General features: G+C 42.0%; 1 protein-coding gene across 5 annotated transcripts in view; it reads right to left on the bottom strand.

Moving 5' to 3' along the window:
- Positions 1 to 21880, bottom strand: part of DNAJB6 (DnaJ heat shock protein family (Hsp40) member B6) — a 182851-nt gene that overhangs the window by 86928 nt on the left and 74043 nt on the right. For all 5 annotated transcript variants that reach the window (XM_041408329.1, XM_041408330.1, XM_041408332.1 and 2 more), the window contains exon 11: positions 10844 to 11165. The gene's annotated coding sequence lies outside the window, so the exon portion shown is untranslated. The remainder of the gene's footprint in view (positions 1 to 10843; positions 11166 to 21880) is intronic.

Consider the following 21880-nt stretch of genomic DNA (forward strand, 5'->3'; position numbering starts at 1 on the left):
AACCCTAGGGACTCCCCTTTTGCTATTGTCTCTTTCCGAAAGGGGCCCAGGTAGTGACTTGTGAGTTCCTTCTAGACAAAGCAGAGAGAGGAAAAAAGAACTAATCTCCCCTGCCCCCCGTGTGCGAGAGAAAGCCGGGGCTCAGCAGCGTGTGTGCGTCCCAGCGAGAGCGGCGCTGGGGCACAGGATGACCTCCGGCTGCCTACCCGCCACAAAGGGACCATGGCATTGACACAGCCTGACTGCTCTCCTTCGGAGGGGACAGATTGAGAGGAAGTGACCCTTGGTGCCCCCCTTCTGCAGGGGACCTTGTGAAATAAGTGTTGCTCTTCTCTTCCTTCCTTCCTTCCTTCCTCAGGCAGCTCAAAGAATTTAACGATGAGAAATCGCTCGCTTTTGCTTCATCATTCAAAGAGCAAGCAATGAAGAGACTTTTCCCTTGAAAGGGATAAGGAGGAAGTGTAGAGAAGCTAGCCTTAACTATTTACTTCTGTCTTGGGAAATCCAAAACTGGTCCACAGGGTTCACGGATGACAGGGCAGTAGGCAGCAGCAGCAGGAGCTCTGGGTGAGGCTGTGGGAGTCTATTGGGGGTTGTTTTCTAAGGGGACTCATAAAATGATCCCTGCAGCCCCATTCCCAAGAAGCAGGAACATCAGGATGTTCAGAGCTGTTTAACACAACTCCCCAATGGTATCTGGTTAATTCCAAGTGAAACCCAGTTATGGGAGGACAAGAAGGATTCTGGAGGCTGTGAAAAGGAAAAGGCTGATTTGGGGGAAAGGAGGCAGGAATGGTTATGCCCGTGTCACAGCTCTGTGATCAATCTCTGCCCATCCGTGCTGAAGTTCACCGTGCCAAACTCAGAAACCAAGGCCAGTCCTGGGTAGGTGTGAGCATCAAGGTCCTCTGAGGGGCAGCTAGGGGTGTTCAGTCTGAAGAAGAGGGGGGCCTTACTGATATCTGTGGCATAAGAGGTTGTAGCCAGATGGGGGTTAGTCTCTCCTCTCAAGCAAAAAGTGGTAGGACAAGAGGAAATGGCCTCAAGTTGTGCTGAGGGAGGTTTAGATTGAATATTAGAAAAAATGTTCTTAAATGAAAGGGTTATCAGTCAGTAGCACAGGCTGCCCAAGGATGTGGTGGAGTCATCACCCCTTGTAGGTATTTATAAGACATGTAAATATGGCACTTAAGGACATGGTTTAGTGGTGGACTTGGCAGTGGGCAAATGGTTGGACTTGATGGTGTAAAGGTCTTTTCCAACCTAAAATGTTCTGGGATTCTATGATAAACACTTCATGCACAGCCCTGGTTCACATCTCCTGGCTGTTGAGGGGCAGTAGGTAAAGCCCATGGACTCGGGTCTCTCCCCTCCCTCTTCAAAGGAGTTTTAAATGTCTCTCAGATGCACTTGGGGTAAGTTGGGGAGGGAGGGAATGACCTTTGGATTCTCCCTCCAGAGGGAACCTGAGAAAATGACCTTTTGGCCCTTAACTCTGCAGGGGCTCGGGAGAGGTCGGGAGGAATGACTCTTGGTCCAATCTTGCTCACCACAGGGGCTAGGGGAAGGCAAAAGAGAAAGAACTCCAGGAATATGTGATCACGGGAATTTCTATCATCTTCTGAAAAAGAGGCATGTTTACTTCATAGCCCTTGTAAGAAAAATAACCTGCCAGTGAGAAACAAGCAAGTCCATTTAAAGCAAGAAAAAGCCTCAACTCGGTGACCTAGAAATCAATGCCGAAAGTAAAAGCTGATAAATAAATAAATAAGTAAATAAAATAATCAGGGATGTCGTGCAAAAATCAAGGGGTGCCCTCTGAAGAGGTGTAATCAAGGCTCTGAGCCTTCAGTTATAATGGTTTTGATTAAAGAAAGCTGTGCAGAAGTAATCTATTTTATTTTTAAATGGCCTGATTTTCCCTCACTACTCTCTTGGAGGCTGAACCTAGAACAATTTGCAGAAGGACATGAAGTGTTCAGTGAAAAACAAGAAAAAAGGTATGCATTTAATAAAAAAGAAAACCGACATCTGCTTAAGTTACTTTTGGGGTTTGATGGCACACATTAAAATTCACTGAAAATAGCAGTGCTCTGATAAAATAAAAACATGAATTCCTGGCTGATCAAGCCACACAGTTCTGCACTTTTCCCCCAAAACCTGCAATATAGTAATTACAAGCACAGTTGTCACCCAGAGCTGGGCATGGGGCTCATCATGTGCTGTGTACCTGGGGGTTTGTTTACTCTTTTTACTCTTCCCAATATAAGAAACTTAAAAACTTCCTTCCCACAAACTTTATATTTATTCACAATTTTGAGCTCTTCACTTGTTTCCATTATATCTGAAAACTTCTTCAAGTTTGAAAATCTTCTGTTCTTATAGAGTCAAACATATTTTCTTTGCTTGATAAATAAAGACAAATAGTAGAAAAGGACGTCAAAAGAATCCCAGCTTGGGAGGGAGGGGAGGGAAGTTTACATTTTCTTCCTCGAGAAGGTCAGATGTTTATTCAAGCCTATCTGAGCCTTTTGAACAGAGCCTGGGCTGTGCTGGAAATCTCCTGAGAGCTGCGTTCCTTAGAGAATGGAAAGGAGGGCTGCCTTCAGAAGGGCTGGCCACAGAGTGCTCTGCTGGCTTCAGAGTCTGGCAGTGCCAAAGGTGCACTGAAATACAGGGTACAGAAGCAAAATTTTAAAATAATGTCAGTGCTCAGCTCTTTCACACTTTATTTATTTTATTGTTAAAATAAGCTGCATAAACTATTGAAGCCTAGAAAAGCAAAGGGAATCCAAAACTTCTACCAAGTGTGCAACTTGGTTTGGTAAGTTACATGTTTTAGTAGAAATCCAGGCCACATCTTCATTTGCCTGTGGTCAAATTTTTGGGAAGATAAAGCAACTTTGATTGCCATTGGTTTTCTTTTGACACCTCTTAATGTTTCAGGCTTACAGTAGTGTTATTTTCACATTAGAAGTTTGACATACAGACTAATATACACAGAAAGACATCACTGTGTAACTTGGCCCATAAAAGCTTCAACAGTACATTTACAGCACAGCAGAGATATTTAAAGCTGAAAATCTTAACACTCCTTCATGGGAGGATGGCTGTGAACATGAGCATGGACAAGATGCTGATGTCCTTTTCGCAAAGGTAGGTAAGAGCATTGGACAGTGCCTGCAGCCACAGCTTCCTCTACCAGGACTAGAGGCTGGAAGTACTTCTCTCCTAATAAAATACAAGAGTACAAACAGACCTGCAAAATACCATTTTTGTAGAGGCTTGGAAATTATCTTTGGCCACAATGAAGGGGCAAAAGCTTATTGTGTCCTCCAATCCCCAGTCATAATTAACATTTGATTTCCAAAAGCAATCTTGTATGTTCTTTGCAGGAACAGCATGTGTTCTCTATTCAGAGAAAATCAAAGTTGTATGATGTTTACATTGCAGCAGCGTGCTTCAGAGAACAAATTTAGTCATTCGAAGCAGAGCTACTTTTAAGTAATATTAAGATAACAAGGAAGTCGTGGAACAGTGGACCAAATGAAGTTACATTTCTCACCTGTAAAAATTACTTTTATAATATGCTGTCTGCTGCCTTAGCTTCTGAGGTCTGCAGGTAAAATAAGGGTCTAAACCAAAAGTTACTTAACCCATTTGTGAGGAATAATGTCATGGCACTCATGGCCTTGCCTGTATCTGGACCGTCCCTTTCCCAAAGTGACACCCATCCTTTGCAGCCATCTGGGACCATCCAGCACAGCAGCCATGTAGCACTTTTTCTGCTGGGAGACCATTTTACATCTTTTTAAAAAACCTTTTACCAGGTACTTATGCCCTGGTGTGCTGCCCAGTCTGGGGGACAGTTATGGGAAGGGACACCAGATGTCATTTATAAGGCCTGTGGTACCCTAAGGTTGCCTCGGTTATCTCTGCATAATGCTGAACCATGCTGTGTAGGCACATCTTGTGTTGCTTTTCAGGAGAAAATTTACTCCATAATGATGAGGAAAAGCTGAACAAAATTTGATTTATCCAGAAATAATGTCCTTTTTTCTCCTCTTGAAATCACAGGTTTTTTGTGGTAGCAAGAGACCTCTTTTGCCAGGTATAGCCAGAAGGAGAAGAACAGTCAACTCTAAGAAACACAGGCACTTGAAATAAACTAGAATTCTCCACATAATTTTCTACATCAGTGTGGTGTGCAAATGCCCTGGACAAATCCTCATGTTTATTAAGGAGGAAGAGGTTGCTTGAGGTGTCACCTGCAAAGCTCAGAGTTGGCTTCAGCAAATGGTTTTTCTCTTGGTTTGTGTCCCAGGCTTGTTTAGTTCATGTGAGCACTTTACAGGTTATGCAAGGATCCCTGGAGCTCACATTCCATGTAGATGAAATGTAAATCCACTGAGTTTTTGCCAGTGATGATGAAAAATGTGTTTAATACATTATTATTAAGTGAGAAAAAACAATGTGTGATGGAAATCCATGTCTTTGACACCATTAAGATTCTTTCTGTTAATATTGGTGAGCACTGGTTGTAAGTCTGTGTGCATTTGTGTGAACAGGACAAAAAATAATAAAAAGATTACTGGAATCACAGAAGTGCAGGGATTCTAATACAACCACCATTCTTTTACAAGGATTGGCTGCCATGCCCCTAGCATGTGTTTTTTGCCAAAATCCCACTGAGCAGTGCATGTTTGCTGGGTGGGTATTGTAACACATCCTAACACAAAACAGGAAGGGGGCATTCCATGACACATTCTGATTAATTGGTTAACAGGAGCCTCCTCATACTCATTACAGCTATTCAGCCATATCACTTTTGAAATCTGAAGGCACAATTTTATCTGCGAGTCCATATGGCTTATTAGGAAACTGTGCATATAGAAAACTACCACTATCCTGAACCAAGATAATATTTATCTAATAGACCATAACAACTCAGAGACAGTCAATATGGTCTCTCATTTGAGCATGAATTTTGATATGCATTCTACCTATGCAAACACAAGTCATTTACATTGCAAGCTATCTGTCTGGTAAATCCATGTTTAGGTAATTCTTATAGCGGCGGGCCTTTTTTACAAGAGAGATTATGAAGATGACTTGAATGTATTATAGTCCATGGACTAATTTGGAAATTACTGAGTATTTGTCTGATAGATTGTAATGGACTCTGATATAGCTGTTGGCTTTTATCAGCTAAACCCATATTTTGGTATGTAAGCAAATTTGAAAAAGCAAAATATTTGCAGAATAATCAACCGGGCTGCTCTGTTTGACTTGCAGCATCCTGCCTGCTTTGAGCCACCAGGTTGATGGAAAGAGGGACTATCTGCTACCAGGGCACAGACCTGGCAGAAACGAGCCATTACTGTAAATTCTCTCGTGTCCCTTCAACTCTGAGCTGCCTGAGAGTGTGGAGAGCAGATTGCTGCAGGCTAATGGCTGAGGAGAAAGTGAAGAGGTAACCCTGCTCACTTAATCCCATACAGCTCTGCAGAGAATATCCTGTGGTGAAGCCATACTTGCCCTGAGAGTCCCAAGCAGATCCCTGGCTGTATGTTTAGAAAACCTTGAACAGGTTAGTTAAATAGGCTTAATCATCCTCACACTCTCTGTGTTTTCTGTTCTGTTTTCCTTCCATTGGAAAAGCAAAGAAAAATAAAGAGAAAAATGGAGAGAAGGCAGGAGAGTATTGGAATATGGGAAAAGAAAAATAGCAACTAGATATTGTTTAGGTTTTATTTCAGTTTGGATACCGTTCAAAGTGAGGGATCAGAAAATTTTCAAAGAACACGGGGTTTTGTGAAAAATACACTCAAAGAGATTTTTTTCTTTTAAGGCAGCATTTTTGGCAAATCCCATCCAAGAAAATTAAGTCTTCCTGAGGAAGGATTGCCAAAATCACAGTGGCCCCTCAGCATAAGCTCTGAGAGGCCACAATAAGAGGGATGAAGGTGTCTCTCCTCTTCACTGAATGTAGAGGGACCCCACGTGGCTGGTGTAGACTATATGTCTGCTTCCTAAATGACTCCAGTTAGGGGAGTTGCAACCTACTCAAATTCTGCTTTTTCACCAGATAGTCTCATTGAAGAATAAAGGAAAAGCACTCAGGCAGCACCAGCCTTTCCCACAATTTTCTATAAGTTACCACAGTGGCTCTCCCCATGTATCAATGTGCACAGTCCCTTTGATTAAATTGATTTCAGTCATGTTTATACCATCTCCAAATCATTTGGTGGCATTTCCAGAAGAGGCAGGAGGTGCTGACACCGACTGGAGTAGAGAGAGTTTTGCTGTGTTGGAACCACACAGAGAATAAGTGATGCTGTGTGCTACAGCTTTGGTAGGTCTTCATGCAACTGTGCAGAGAATTGCAGTTATTATCATTATGAGACATTTATGAAGTCTAAACTAAAATTCTGATAAATAATGTAAACTGAAATGCAAATTTTTATCAGATCTCATTTTTCTGGAGGGATATCAGTAAAATAGCAGTTGACATGGTGCCAATAAGATAGTATAATGAAAGGTGGTATTTAATTTCCTCAAAAATGAATTTAGATTTGATTATTGAGGGTCTGTCATCAACTGTTAAGTTGCTAGAACAGGCTTCAAGACCTACTAGATTGACTACATAACCCAAACCCTTCCAATTAGCTAAATAAATAATCTGTATTCCTCTGTAGCTATTAAAGAAACAAGTTGCTTTGTGGCAGAAATGAAGTGTCACAAAGAAATGAAGATTCTGAGCATAGGGCTTGCACAAATCACTGCACAGGTTTGTCCTACTTTTTAAGAAGAGGATTAAAATGAAATACACTGAAATGTGCTGATTTCTGCCCTGCCAAGTCTTGCCCATCTTCCAAAGTGAATGAGGAGGGATGAGCCTTTCCACAGTATCCCTCACTTCTGCTGATGCAGCACAAGGCTGTCTAGGAAGCTCCAGGCTGGTTCCTGTGTACTCTGCTTGGTAAGTAAGCACATTACATTGCATTTCCATTGAAACAGCAACACAGATTCAATAGTGCATCTTCCTGAGGCTTCCTACATACTTTTGTATTTCATCTGTCACCTCCAGTCTCAGTTCTTGCTCTTCTCACTTGCTACTGCCATCAAACCCCAGTGATGGTTGTGCCTGATGTTCTCAACAATATTTCTGTCTCAAGCCTGTCTCTGACCCTCTCCTGGCCTTCAGCCATATGTGTAGCTTTTTTCTCACCAAACTAAATTGCTGCATACTTCTAACCACAGAATGATTCTAAGCACAGCCATCACATCATCCCTCTTTAAGGAGAAGGGATTTGAGACAAACAGTTACTGAGTTCAGGAAAACAGCATTTGATGTCAGTGAGGATGGCCTGTGTTTGAAGGATATATTTAAGTGCTTTGCAGAATCAGAGTTCCAGTCAGTGACCCATGTGCCTCAGTTTCCCCTCAGTTTCCCCAGAGGAGTTGCCATTTACTCACATTACTTATGTGTGGTGAGCTCCCACTGACTGTGTGTTCATGATGTGCTTGGGAAAATGCCACTCACTTTTCCAAAGGTCTGAATTGTCTCTCTTTAGTTTTAACTGGTTTTGTTAGTAGCCCGCAATGTTCTTTTCCTGTAGATTGTGTCTGTGTGATTTCTTTATGGGTAAAATTAAAATGCATCAGGAAAGTTCCTGAATAACAAAATGCAGCACTTCGGCCACCTGGAGTTTTACTCTATTTGTATGCCCACTCCTGCTTCAGTGACTCTTTCAGAGGTTCCCACTCACAGCTGCAGCTAAGTGGGCACGTCTAAAGGTGATAGATTGAGAATATATGTTCAAGTACATGTATAAGTGTATATATAGATTTCTGTTCCTCCTTTGTTTCTTCCTCCTGTTCACTGATGTTAGTCACACACTTGCAATTTAAACCCCACCATACATTGTTATTTTGTAAAATAATAAAAATGTTGCTCACCTTCATCCCTTCCCTTTCACAGAATCTCACAACATCATTTCCCTCACTCCTGTTTGACAAGGGACTTTCATAAAGCTAGTGATCCTCTTCTTTGACCATATCCTTGTCATCCCAGCAGAAGTATTTCCTGCACCAGTGTTCCCATGTAGGTCTAAGCTGACAGTTGACTAGGAAGGCTTCAGATCTAAATCAGACTTCTTGACACAACTGATATGTTCCTCACAAGACTCTGTGGAGTGTCATGGTTTGTACTGCATTATATTTACCTGAAAAATTCAGAATCTGATCAATACCGTAAAGCTCCAAAGTTAAAGGCACTTGCACTGGTGGGGAGGGGGGAACCATGATTCTGGGCTTACGTTTTTACATCTGTTCACTTCAGCCACCCTTGTGCTGCTTTTGTGTTCACTTTCTTTGAATATTCATGTGATTGAATTCTGTGTCCATTAACATTCACAGAAAGTGAACCTCAGAGCTGCACATATATTTGCAGAAGCAGCGGTTTACATTTGCACACTTAGGTATTCATAGCTAAAAGCACTCACTCGAGGAACAAAATCACTACCATTTACCCAGCCAGTCCCATGCAAAACTGTTTATTACTCACAAAGAACTGATTTTTGATCCTGCTATAGAATTTTTTTGTGCTTGCTTTTAGAAAAAATTGTGTATGTAAATCACTACTTTCCATACATTTGTGCAAGTAGAAGAAAAGCTTAGACAGATTATGTATTAGGAAGTATTTGTTCAGAATTTGGATACTCCTGCCACAAAACTGTGATCTCTAGTAGATCTTGGTGGTATAGAAACTATGACACACATCTGAGCAGATACAGGCTTTTCAGCAGAGATGTTACACATCCACCTGACACAGTTAATTAAAATGTCACTTGTATAGGAGTAAAGGGAGATGAATGTGAGCCAAACAGCTGAGCAGAGAATTTTGTTTTGCCTTTGAGCAATTCACTGTAATTTTGTTTAAACACGGGGTTGGGGGGAGGGGTGGGGGTTCCATTGTATTGATCAATAAAAAGCTACAAAATTTACCCTAAAAAAAACCACTAGCATATTAAAACTATTTTCTTCACAAGTTAGACTTACTGGTCCCAAACTTTCCAAGCTTGTTCTGCACAGTCGCCTGACACACTATCATCCCTGCCAAGACCTCTTGTGATTTCAGTGGAAGTTGTAACAATCTTGCTAGGAGGGTGTTTAACACCCAAGGTTTCACTAAGTGACAACGTGGGGTTAAGCCATACTCCATCAGAGTCTGTGAAGTACCATGTGGTTTGTTGAAAATGTATCCTAAATGCAAACACTGAGCTGGCACAAATGCCAGGAGTGTTTGATGGTGTGTGTTGATGGCACAAAACTGGGAGGTGTTCCCAACAGAGAAGAACTGATATGGGGTACAAGGAGGGATTGCATTGGGCTTTGGACTGAAATAATGGAAACAGTGTAAAATTCATTCAAGGTGCAAAATATTAACTGATACATTTAGAGCTAACACCCAAAAAATAGCTCCCATAAGATGGGAGCCTATCAATGACTCTGGGAAATGACTGAAGGGTCATGAGCTGATTGTGTGGCAGCTGTGAGCCACCAGCTCCAGGGCAGTTGTGAGAAGGCTGCCTTCAGCTGTACCAGGAGTGAAATTCCTAGGGGAGCTAAGGCTGTATCAAGGTAAGAGTCATGATCTTCTGGGCTGGTCTATTGGCTCACTCCTGCCCTAAAAACAGAAATGAGTCTTGTGCCTTTTCCAATACTCAGACATGGCTTCCACTATCTCCTGTGCACCATTTCTGTTCTCCTCAATCCATTCTCATGGTCTTCTGCTGCCTGTCAGTCCAGTCTCCTGCAATTTTTTGGTAACCAAGGAACAAAAAATGGGGTTTTCTGAGTGAATGAGCTGCATCCATTTGCAGAGGGATTCAGAGAGCCACATACCTACCACATAGTTAAAGACAAGAGTGTGTAGCAGACAGCAGAGATGGGGGAAAGGGAAAGGAGTGGGCACTGATTCTACTGGGAAGTGGCTGTCAGGACAGTTTATCCCATTTTGGGAAAACTGCTGCCACAGTGGCTTTGAGTCTGAGAGGAGCTCATCTGAAGCATTGCACACTTGGGATTGTCACACCAGGATGGGTCTTTTGGTGGTGCCTTTGCAGAGCAGCCAGAGAAAGGAGGTTCAGACTGCCTCACTGCCCTCCAGAGATGCCCCTGGGACAGTCAGGGGTTGGGACTTGCCTGCCCAAGTTGGAAAACATATTGTGCCAATTGGCAGCCTCTGCGAGAGGCTTGCTGCCAGACCTCCAGTTTGTGATAGCAACTTGTCAACCAAAAGCAGACTCCAGAGTCTGCCGTGCCAGCACACAAGTGCTGCAAACACCACTATATGGTCCTTTTTGTAAGCCTGTTAAGGTTTCTGCCCTCAGCTGAAAACCTGGACCAGAACCTGCCTCCTCAACTCAGTAGAAACATAGTGATTTTCAGCTAAGTGTATTTAAGACCAAGGTATGCAGGGGATCAAGTAAACTCAATGGCAAAACAAAAGAAGGCAATTAGTAGGATATATGGCCAAGCTCTTAATTACTGCATTGAAAACAAATGGTCACAAGGATACAAATACAAAAGACAAATCTGCTCAGGAATAGCAACAAGCCGCCAGCTTCTAGACACCCCAAGAGCCTTTTCAGCTATCAGACCTAGGAATCAAGAGCTCCTGGAGACACCCTACCTTCCAAATTTCTCCCCCATTTCCATGTATCCTTGTATTCCTGGTGTTGTACCAGCTTCAGGAGCAGGTGCCCTGTTTTTTATCCAATAATCCTTTCCTGGGCATTCCTTCAGCATCAGGTGCTTTCACCATACAGCAACTTACCCCTCTGTCACAGAGCTTTGACACGTGTTGCACAAATGATGTCTGTCTCAGGATCCAGATCTGGAGTAGTGAGGGATCCTTTCATGCCATCATTTTGCAGGAGCTGTGCCATGCAGTGCTCTCTCGCCCTGCAGATATTCCTTCACTGCTGTGCCCAAGACTGCAGGTCCCAGCATCCTGGAAGTGGTGTCTGAAAGGATCCAGCCCAGTGATGAGGAGTGCCAGGGAACACATGCAACCAGTGCAGGAGCATGAGGAGGCTGGGGAAAACGTGAAGGATGAGGTGTTTTCTGCTTTTCAGAAAGAGAACTGGGAAATAGGTCTGGGAAATAGAGCAGGAGGTGTGAGAACTGGATGATGTATGGATATGTACACATGAGAAAATGAGAAGCAAAGTTTCAAACTGACAATTCATTTGGGTTTTTTATTGATTATAAATTGAATCTGCAAGCTATAATTAATAACCTGAGCCTGAACCATACCTGTTATAGAGAGTTGCTAACACATCTCTATAAAATGTCTAGCAAGGCAGTAGCTAAACATAAATTCTGTGACGCTTATGATTCCCAGCATGTTACCAACTTCCTATAAAGGCAGTCTGTTGTTATAAAACATGGCAACAGGCAAGGCCATGAAATGCTTCTTGAAAACATCTCTTCTAGCAACTATTTTCAGTGTTGCTACACTTTTTGTGTAGCCTTTGTAAGGTTTCTGTGGCCCATTTTCACCTCTTTCCTCTTTGTTCTTGAATAAAATAAATGTAATAGTCATATGAGAAGATATGTTCAAAGACCATTAACGTTATTTTAATGCCTGTGTTTATGTCATATTTTACATTGTTTCCTTTGGACACAGCTATTTATACCCACAGCTGAAAATTCAGCTTGGGGCTGAATTTGGGCTTGGGGCTGTGTGATTTGGGCTGAAGTGGCATTGCAAATTTTGACTTTATGGATGGAGATTTTATGTATATACATATATATACAAAACTCTTTTGCCTTGACAGGCCTAAAAAGAGGGCAAAAGCACCCAAATGCTTTTATCTCTTCTCTTACATGTGACTCCAACAATAATATAATAATTTTCATTTTAAAGTGCACTAATGCCATTTTAATCATTTTTTGAGCAACTAACGCAATACAAAGGAAAGGATGAAATGGAATATTTGTGGCTGCAGAGATAGATATCATTATTCAAGGGTAGAAGCATGTGAAAGGGTAAAGGGGGTTTAAAGAGATACTCTTTTGTTGTACTTAACACTGATAAATGACATACAAGTCAGGATAACAGGGCAGAGCTCCTGTCAGGGAGACAGTGATAAATGTGGAGGCTGGGACAGAAAGGTCCACTAAACAGAAATCTGTATATGACACGTTGTACATTTGATAGACTTGTCTGCATGGTCTGAGCCACAAAGTGTTCCTCTTGGCTCAAATTATGGCCCTTGAGCACATCTTATACAACCACTGAGCTCATGTTTGTTTTCCCATTTCTGTGTGGCAGCAAAGATCAATTCCTCTTAATCAGTGCAATACACAGGGCTAAAACCAGTGAGGGGAAAATGCTCTTATACAAATATAATTAATATCTCTTTCAGGCAAATCATTGTGTAACATGGAACAAAGAGCAAACAGACCTTTTTATTATTACTGCTGTCTCCTTTTAAAAAAAGTCCATGGTCATCCTTTTAATCAAAATATTTATTTAAGAGAAAACAAAATCTCCTATTATTTCTTTATGAATGAAACAGAAGGTCTGTGATTTGTGCATTAAGCTTTCTACATCCCATGCAACATGAACTGTACTTCTTGAATATCCTCAGCATCAAGAATGAAGCCAGAGGAGTGGAGACAGTCAGAAAAGGCATTTATGTCCTCCAGAAGCAACTTTAACAGTTCACAAAGACCAAAAATCCAAGAACCCGCTCATATGACATTCACTGTGCCCTCCTAAGAGATAACCAAGGCTTGCACTTTCAATAGGAGCATGCATGGAGTCCGTGTGACTCCAGGTAAAAACACGAGGAAGATTGAATTAAAGCAATTCTGCAAAAGTGGTGGAGGATTAGAGACTGATTTGGGTTCCTTAATGGACACATACATTTTGACTGCCATGTTCTGCCAGTCTCGTTGAGTGCTGTGAGTCTGGTGGTGCAGGGAGAATTGCCAAGTTTTAGGTGGGAACACTTTCTCTGTTACAGCAGGTCGTGGGGTATCATAGCTTGGGTGAAGCTGCCCTAAGGGTCTGTGGGGACAAATATCATAGGAGCATTGACTGGTTTGAGCTGGAGGGGACCCTAAAGACCACCTAGTTCTGACCACCTTGCCATGGGCTCGGCCGCCTTCCACTCAGACCAGGGTGTTCAGAGGCCCATACAACCCAGCCTCAAATACTTCCAGAGATGGGGAATCCACAACTTTCCTGGGCAAGTTGTGCTAGTGCCTCACCACCATCACAGTAAAGAATTTCTTCCTATTACCTCTTTTTAACCTGCTCTCTTAGTCTGAAGCTGTTCCCCCTTGTTTTATCTCTTCATGTCCTTGTTCAGAAGTCCCTCTCCAGCTCTCTTGTAGCCCCTTTGGGAACTGGAAGGTGCTCTGAGGACTCCCTGGAGCCTTCTTTTCTCCAGACTGATCAACCCCAGCTGTCTCAGCATGTCTCCATGGGAGAGGTGCTCCAGCCCTCTGATCATCTTCATCACCCTCCTCTGGACTTGCTCCATCGGGTCCATGTGCTGACACAGTTTAACAAAGATGAGTCACAAGGGCAGTGTTGAAACCTGAATTGCAAAATTATCCAGCTCCATATCTGCAAGTGTCACCACTGGCTGCTTTTGTCCCTTGCTATCTCCAGCACAGTTCCAGGGAGTAATGTGCAGAGGCACATCTGTACTCCAGGCATGCTCACCTCTTGCTTACTGAATTTAGGGCTGGGAAAACAGATGGGAAAGAGCTCCCCTGTCCAGCACTGTGCAGAGGAGACAGGGACAGCAAGACAGGTATCTGTGTTCACTCTTCTGCTGAGAACTTCCTTCTTCCAAAGTCTTCTGGGACTGTAGGAGGGATCAGCAACATTGCTGTCAAAAATGTTTTATAGGGAAAAAATATTGGAGGCCTTCCACTTAAGCAGCTTCACTTTCCAAGCACTCACTAAGTTCAGGAACAGGCTGTCCAAACTGTTCTGCAGAGGAGAGAGGGTAGAAACCATCTCTGCAACCATACAACAGAGTTGAAATTCCAGGGAAGAGTTCCTGTGAAGGTGGCCAATCTCAAGACCCTTTTATCAGTTATCGGTGTGGGAGGTGTAAGAGCCACAGATTTCAACACAGTGAGGCCAGGCAGATAGATCCCACAGAAACTGTGGATATGGGGGTAATCTTAACAAGAAACAAGACCCTTTAATAAATCCTGCCATATTTCAGACCCCTCCTTTACAGGAGCTATGTTTAAATGCAATAAGCTGCCCCTTCAAAGCATCCCTTTTCATAACACGCTGCTCTGACACCACAGCTGACACAGTCCAAACAGATTGACTTGGGGAGGGAAAAGGGAGAAAGGAGGGAAATAATGTGTTGTCCCCCACATGCTGTTTTCTGTCTTAATTTGCTACCTCTTGCAGTGTGGGTGAGAATTGGTATCCTGATACAGAAATGTCCTGTTAGTCCCCAGAATCAAAGGGAGCATTAAATAACAGACCTCACCTCCATGGTTTTAAAACTATATTACAAGAGTTTCTCTGTTTAAAATGTATTTCTACTACAGAGTCTAAATATTGATTTCAGGCTAGAAAATTTTCCATGTTAGGATAGAAAGAGGGAAATATGCTGCATTTTCCCATTTTTGACTATTATATTACCTTTTTTGTTATTAAAATAGTAAAAAAGGAAGAATTTGTCAGCTGTTGTATATCTTGTATTTTTCCATTTTAATCCTGTAAATTTTTGACAGGAACTGAAATAAGCTCTACAGGGATTTTTTTGAAGAAGCAAAGTCTATTCAATAGTAATGTAAAATGCAAATTAAATATTTGTTCAGTGTTTAGTCGTTCCTCAGAGACTAAAAGAAATTCTTCATCACGACCTCTATACTGACCTTCACACCAAATTAGAAAGTTATAGTGTTTATGTGGAACCATATACACTGTCCCTGTTTTAAAGAAGAAATTAATATTTTACAACGATTGCAATTTGTTTCAAGGATCATTTTCTGAGATCTCTGCTTGCTGAAGACTACAATTTACCTTTTTACAATTTCATTTAATGATCTGACATTTGAGACACTTCCTAATTAATTCTGTCGCTGCCTAAGCCAGATGTGATAAATATAACCTGTGCATACAGGATTACATTGTGGCTTTCAGAAAATACATCCAGTGAGGAAAAGGTGAAGCTTCCATGGTAGGACATTTGTGTCATCCATACTGGAAACAGGGAAACTGAGTAGCCACTACACTGAGGAGCTGGTGTGAAAGGCTGCACATAGGAAGGGTGAGAGCAGAGACTGCTTTGTACTTTCATGGTTTAAGTTGGTTTTTAGCACAGAGAACCAGCTGTTTCAGAGTTTGGCATTTGTAGGATACTTCTTTATCAGTAGTTCTGGAATGGAGCTCATTGCCTCGGCTGTGGTCAGCCTGAGGCAATCCAGCAGGAACGTGGGGTGTGTAATCCCCTTGGAAAACCAGAGGGAATGTCCTGGGCATGGCCAGAGCGTGGGCTCAGCTCATGGCTGGGTCAGCTGAGGGATGCTGTGGTTAAAGAAGTCAAGCTACAAAAATGGTATTTGCAAGGCAGCAATGGGGTCATTTTAAAAATGGCTTTGCAAGCAGCTGCTGTGCCAACTGATGACACAATTTAGTGACCACTGGGCCACCAGGCTGAGCAGATTCTTTGTTCTGTGTACAGTCAATCATGGACCTTGCTTATCAATCAGAAAATAAAACAGCATTTTTAAATCTGACAAACGCTCCTGGATACTGCCCAATAATTATGCACAGCATGTGCAAACTTCTTTTTTATATCTTTACTTCTAAGTAAATATTTCAAGCGTTTTTTCTCCTTTTGATCAGTGAATTAAAGCAGGGATGTGAAAGGGAAGTTTTTCATGCCACAAAAGTTGGGGGCTTTTCATTAAAGAGCAAAAATATCTAGAATAAGATTGCAACAGATCTTGAACTGTTCATTATTTGTAATATAACAGATCCTGCTGTGGAGGAAATAGTAATTGCAACAACTGGAATAAGTCTAATACTTCCAAATTTCTGTTTCTATGGTGACTTCAATAAATATTCTTTTCAAGATAAATTTAGGTACTCAGGAACATAAATGCTTCCTGCCTTCTGTTTCACACAAAAATGGAATCATGTTTACACAAAGATATGTTTTAGATACATTTGACTTATTTTCACCAGATTGCCACTTTCTTGGTGACTATTATTTTTTTATGGAAATGTAGCAGGTAGCCATAAATACTACTTCATTTAGATTAGAGAAACTGATTGCAATAGGAGGACTAGACCTGGTGTGGAAAAGGGAAAATCTGCAGCTTCCAGGGACCCAGAATGAGATAATTTCACTTTTGCTGTGGCTATCACCCGCAAAACCCTCAGCAGCAGGAGGAGCAGCCTGGCCAACAGAGATTATTTGGTTGCCTAAATGTCTGGTGGCTGCAGACTCGAGTTATGGCTGTTTCCCACTCAGTCTTGGTTCTTTTCTTGTGTCAGCAGGGCTTTGCCAGAGCAGGAATTCCAATATTGTTTCCCCATTGTTAAAGTTGTGAGCTTTAACTCTGGTCCAAAGTGACACAGACATTTTTCCTTTCTTTCTTTTCCTCCTGTGCCTATAGAACCAATAACTTTATGTCATGTTAGTTCTTTGATTTTAAACTAGAAGTAATCTGCAACCGGAAAAATATCAATTGTGTTTGGAGTGTTCCATCGAGAGGGAGCAGGAGAGACGGGGCTGGAAGTGCTGGAGCAGGTTGCAGCCGAGTTTGGTTTTATAGTGGAGGTTTCCCTCCAGTGGCTTCTCCAAAAAGTGCAGCGTTGAAGAAGCAGCTGGGGTTTTATGCTGAAATAAGACTGACTGAAATAAGGTGCTCTCACATCTCCCAAAGCTAACCCCATGCTCTGTTACCCTAGGAAAAAAGCCAATGAATGAGGCAAACTGATGTCTACATTCACAGGCCCCAAGGGAGCTCACAATATCCAGCCAACAGGAAGTTTAGGCCTATCCTTCTGTTGAATGAAAAAGTTATTACCATCTTTAATTTATCCTAATGATGTGCTTTGGTTTTCTCTAATAACAAACTCCTGAATCCAGTTCATACCTCAAGGAGCTTACAATCAAAAATAAAAAACATGCAGGAAATTAAAGAAATCATTAATAACTACATTTATTCTGTATAATAAAAGATTTGTATAATGTTCTATGTCAAAGGTGAGGGGCTTTTTCTTAAGCCTTATGGCAAAGTATAATTAAAAGCTCTGAAGGCAGGTAATGATGTCATGTTGTGGCTGTTTGCAAGATGTCTCTCCCAAGCCCTAGGGCCTATGGAAGAAAGTATACAGGTTCTTGTTGGAAAAGTGAGTGATGTAGGAATGCCACCAGGAATGATGGCACCCTGGCAGGGAGAAGCTGAGGCAGAAGGTTGGGAGCTGGCCAGGCTGTGCCCAGAGAGCCAAGGCAAGAGGGCTGGTGTTCAGTGTCTGAGAGAGAGGTGTCACTGTGGAAAGAGAAAGGTGAGAGGCAATCCAGGCTGGAGAATGACCTTTCGTAGGCCGTGGGTAGGAGCAGGGTAGGATTGAATTTCTCAAGGGTAACAGAAAGAAACCTGAAAGGATCTAAGTGTGAAAATGGGCTGCCTGGAGGAGAGGTTTACCTGAGGGCGTTGCTGGGAAGGGATGGCTGATAGAGAAGTCAGAAATGAAGAAGCATTGAGATTTCAGTAATCACTGCTCAGCCAAATCCCAGCTCATACAGTGGCTGGGCTGGGAGCCTGAGTGACAGGCAGAACAGCCTTATCACCTGCCACGATTAGGAAAGGATGTGGAAAGGAGGGAACATTGCGAGAAAAGATTAAAAACGGAACAAAAAGCAACTGACCAATCACAAACATGTGCCAGAGTTTTAGTCTGGACAGCAAAGGTAGGATCCAAATCCTGCTTAGGACACAGAATCCGAGGGATCTGCCAGGGTGGCTGCATGTAGGGCCCTGTTACATTTCACTGTCAGGGTGAGCTCTGGAGCCCATAGGGGGGATCACATGGCCAAAGGCAGGTCAGAACTTCAGGGTGATCTCCAATATTCCTGTGGGTCAATGGATTGCGCTGACCAGAGCTCCACTGCCTGCTGTAGGTGCTTAGGAGTAGCTCCAAGGACACAGCTACTTATGGGTGCTTTCCACCCTAGGAACCCAGTAATCCAGATGTTGTCAGCATTGAGAGGACACTGGGATCAAAACTGTGATGCCCCAGAGAGGATTGGAAAGAGAGATGATAAAGGAGCAAGTGGATGTAAAATGGGAGATTCAGAGAGGAGCAATATTTAGTTCTAAAATTTTATGTAGCCTGAGTGAGAAGGTTTTGAGTCCTAAATGGAGTTCTTTGAAAGGCAGTTTTTCTTTGTTTGCTTGCTTTTTTATCTATTTATTAGATTTAAAATTGACACTTTAATCTGGAGACATTGTTTTCACATCACAGCATGACCCATCACTGGCCAGGTGAGAGAAATTTTGACCACAGTTTAGCAAAGCACACTGCATGCAACTTAAAGACTGGTCCCGCTGAAAGCCAGAAAACAATTCACACATTTGAATGCATCTAAAGACTTAACTTGGTTTTAATCATAATCACAGAAAATTACTCATTTAAATACTACCAGGGATTATAAATCCCTTCCCTGTGCTCACTTATTTTTACAGCACTTGATTTTTTAGCATTTAACGTTAAAATAGAAGTGTTACGATTTTTATTTTTGGATGTGCTTTTACTTTGCTCTAGAGCTGCTTAATTCTCTGCCATATCTGGAATGACATTTGCCATGGATGTCAGCCAGTAAGTTTGTGAAAGTTTTTCTGGTTCCCTGGAAACCTTCCCTAACATCCCACCCTGCCCAGAGTTTAGACAATGACACATCTCAGTGTTACATACTTCCCATGCCTCAGTTCTGAAGGGATTTTTCCCCTTTGCATATGAAGAGCTGACATAGCCTAGATCGGCTTTTGAGACATTCTTGGAATAGTCAAGATGCTCAGTGTTTAAGAGAAATATTTATTTTACAGTTCACAGCCAAGGGCAGCTGGCCTGGCTCAGAACCCGTTGACTCCATCAGGAATTGGCTCTGGCTGAAGGAAGCTGCTCCCTGCCTGCCAACAGATACATGGCCAACCAAAAGTGTAAACCTGAGAACTGGAGGATTTGTGCTACCACTTAATAAAAAAATATGAGTTTATCCAGATTACACAAAAAGAACAGTGCTTGGCCTGTAATTTTAGGAGGATTTACTTTCCCCAAGACTTAAACAGTTTAAAGTGCCCCTGAAATGCAGATCTGAGCCCCAGTCTAATGCACCCTGACAGAAGAAGTGACACATATCAGTAGAATTGAATACCAGACTCTCCAACCTGAGAGACCCAAGCAAGGGATAAGCAGCCCCTATGGCAACATTTTCAGAGGATGAGTACTCAGAATGAAAGGAATTAAAATCAGGATACTAGTTGGTGTACTTTGGGGGGAAAAAAAAACAACCCACAATGTAATAACTGATGTAAAATAATATTCTTCAGGTTTTCTCCGCATAGTCAAGTCTCCTGCACTTCCTCTGGCTGTCAGAGATTTCCAGCAATTTCCCAATTCCCAGCAGTTTTCCCAATTTCTAAGCTTTTTGCTCTGCCTCCTGTTTGCAAAGCATCTGTTTCTTCCAAAATAAGGAGGACTTATTCCTGCTGGTGCTATCCCTTTTATACATAAAACAACCTGAGTAGAACAATAACAACCAGATGTGATATATGATGTATCATAATCTGTAACAGCAACATCTCTCTCCAGCCCAGGAGGGTTATTTCATTCATCAGGTGTAATGAGTGTTCAAGCAGTTTATGACACATACTGCTTCACACAATCTAAATGCAGCTATGTCATTATATCAGATAAATCCTCCTAAGCAAGAATCTGTGCTATTACACACACACACCAAAAAAAAACCAAATGGTGTCTGTGCTACTCCAAGGGCTCAAGCTTTGCCAAATGAATTCAATTGGGATTTAGGTTAATGGTTTTAAATATAATTATTCTACACTAACAGTGAATTTTGGATTTTCTAATATTAGTTCTGCTCCTCTGCCGGGTCAGTAGGAAGGTTCCAAGGCCATGCAAAGAGTAAGTAGCTCTCATGAGACCCCTGGCAGACAGACTTTGGGGGTGTCCTGCTAATAGTGTGATTTTATTCTGAGTTTGTGAAGTCTGTAAACTGTATTTAGTAATAAAACCTACACAGATTAGAAGCAAAGAGAAGAGACAACATGAGACTTAACAATATTGTGGTTTCCAGGCAGGGGTCAAGGTCAAAGAGCATTTAGTGAAATTAGCAGCCATCATTTCCATGTGCCTCTTTCTTGTCCCCAGCCATACATGATGCTGAAAGAGTCACATATACATCACGAGCAGACTGGTGAGAGTTTCTGGCAATGCTCCAAAAGTAGGCAATAATGGGCAAATGACAGCTGGGAACTGGCAAATTTCTGGTTTCCTTCTAAGATTTTAAAATATGAATGGGTTTTCCAGGGAGGGAGGGAGTTACCAGTAAAATATTTCCCTGGCATCAAAATTATTAATCTGAAATAATTCAAGGATGACAGTGGTGGTCTGCAAAATCCAAGTTGGAAGAATTTTTAAAACAAGAAAACTAGTAGGAATAGGGATTAGAATCACTTTACTAACAATATGGAACAATACAGATATGTGTATTTTGAAAGGTTATCATTAGTGCCAGTCGTAAAAAAATGCTTGGAGCTAAACATGTAAACTTGTAAAGATATGGAATCCATTGTGATCACATATTGAGCAATGAGCAATGGATTCTTTGATACAGTTTGCCTCAATACAGCCCTATCTAGACCAACAGCATCCTTGAAAATTATTTGATAACATAATATTCATATAGTGAGGCAATTGTTTGTAGAAGTCTTGAAGTTAAAAAGAAGTAATGTAAAGTCAAACTGGATTGATAGCTTCAGAATAAATTCCTGTTTTAACTTGGATGAGTTACTTAGGTTTATAAGCAGAACTTGAGCACTCTAATGCCTAAAAACAGCACTGTTGCAAGTCAAACACCTTAAGGAATGGCATCAAGATAAGGTAAATTGACCTCAAAAAGTGTTATAAAAGGGGCTAAAACCACCATTTCCTTATGAAGCTCTCCTATGGAGAGGACTCCATTGATGCCGGATGTTAAGGTCAAGCTTTCCCACATTTATGAAATCCCGGAATTGCTGTTTGAAATTTTCCCAGTTACTCCTCTCCCTACAGCAGCAGATAATGCTGTTGAAGCCTTCAGGCAGCTGAGGGAGGTGAACTTGCAGCTACTCCACCCCAGCAGGAGGTTTCATCCCCTGAAATGGAGACCACCTTCAGGCACGTGTCCTTTTCAGAGCCGGCTCTGAAGGTGAGGATGGGCACGGAGCCCCTTGGTGGTGACCCCCAGCAGGAGCTCAGGCTGCTGCACAGACTTGGTGGCTGCATGTCTCTGAATGCAGAACACGTAGGGGTGCTAAAGGAAATCTCCAAGGAGAACCTGGTGTGGCCCCAGGCTCTGGACACTGTCAGATTTAGCCAGGCAGGGCTGGTGGCTGAAGGCTAGGCAGGTAGACTTTGAGCTTTGGCTTTGGAATTACTTTTTTATCTCTTTAGTGCCCTGCCTGTAGGAAGGAGATAACAGGTTTTTCTCCAGCTGTTGATAAAGTGGCAAAGAAAATTTAAAAAAAAAAAAAAAAAAAAAAAAAAAAAAAAAAAAAAAAAAAAAAAAAAAAAAAAGGAAGCAATTAA

This window comes from Onychostruthus taczanowskii, unplaced genomic scaffold (assembly GCF_017590055.1).
Source record: "Onychostruthus taczanowskii isolate IOZ18803 unplaced genomic scaffold, ASM1759005v1 scaffold3, whole genome shotgun sequence".
NCBI lineage: Eukaryota > Metazoa > Chordata > Aves > Passeriformes > Passeridae > Onychostruthus > Onychostruthus taczanowskii.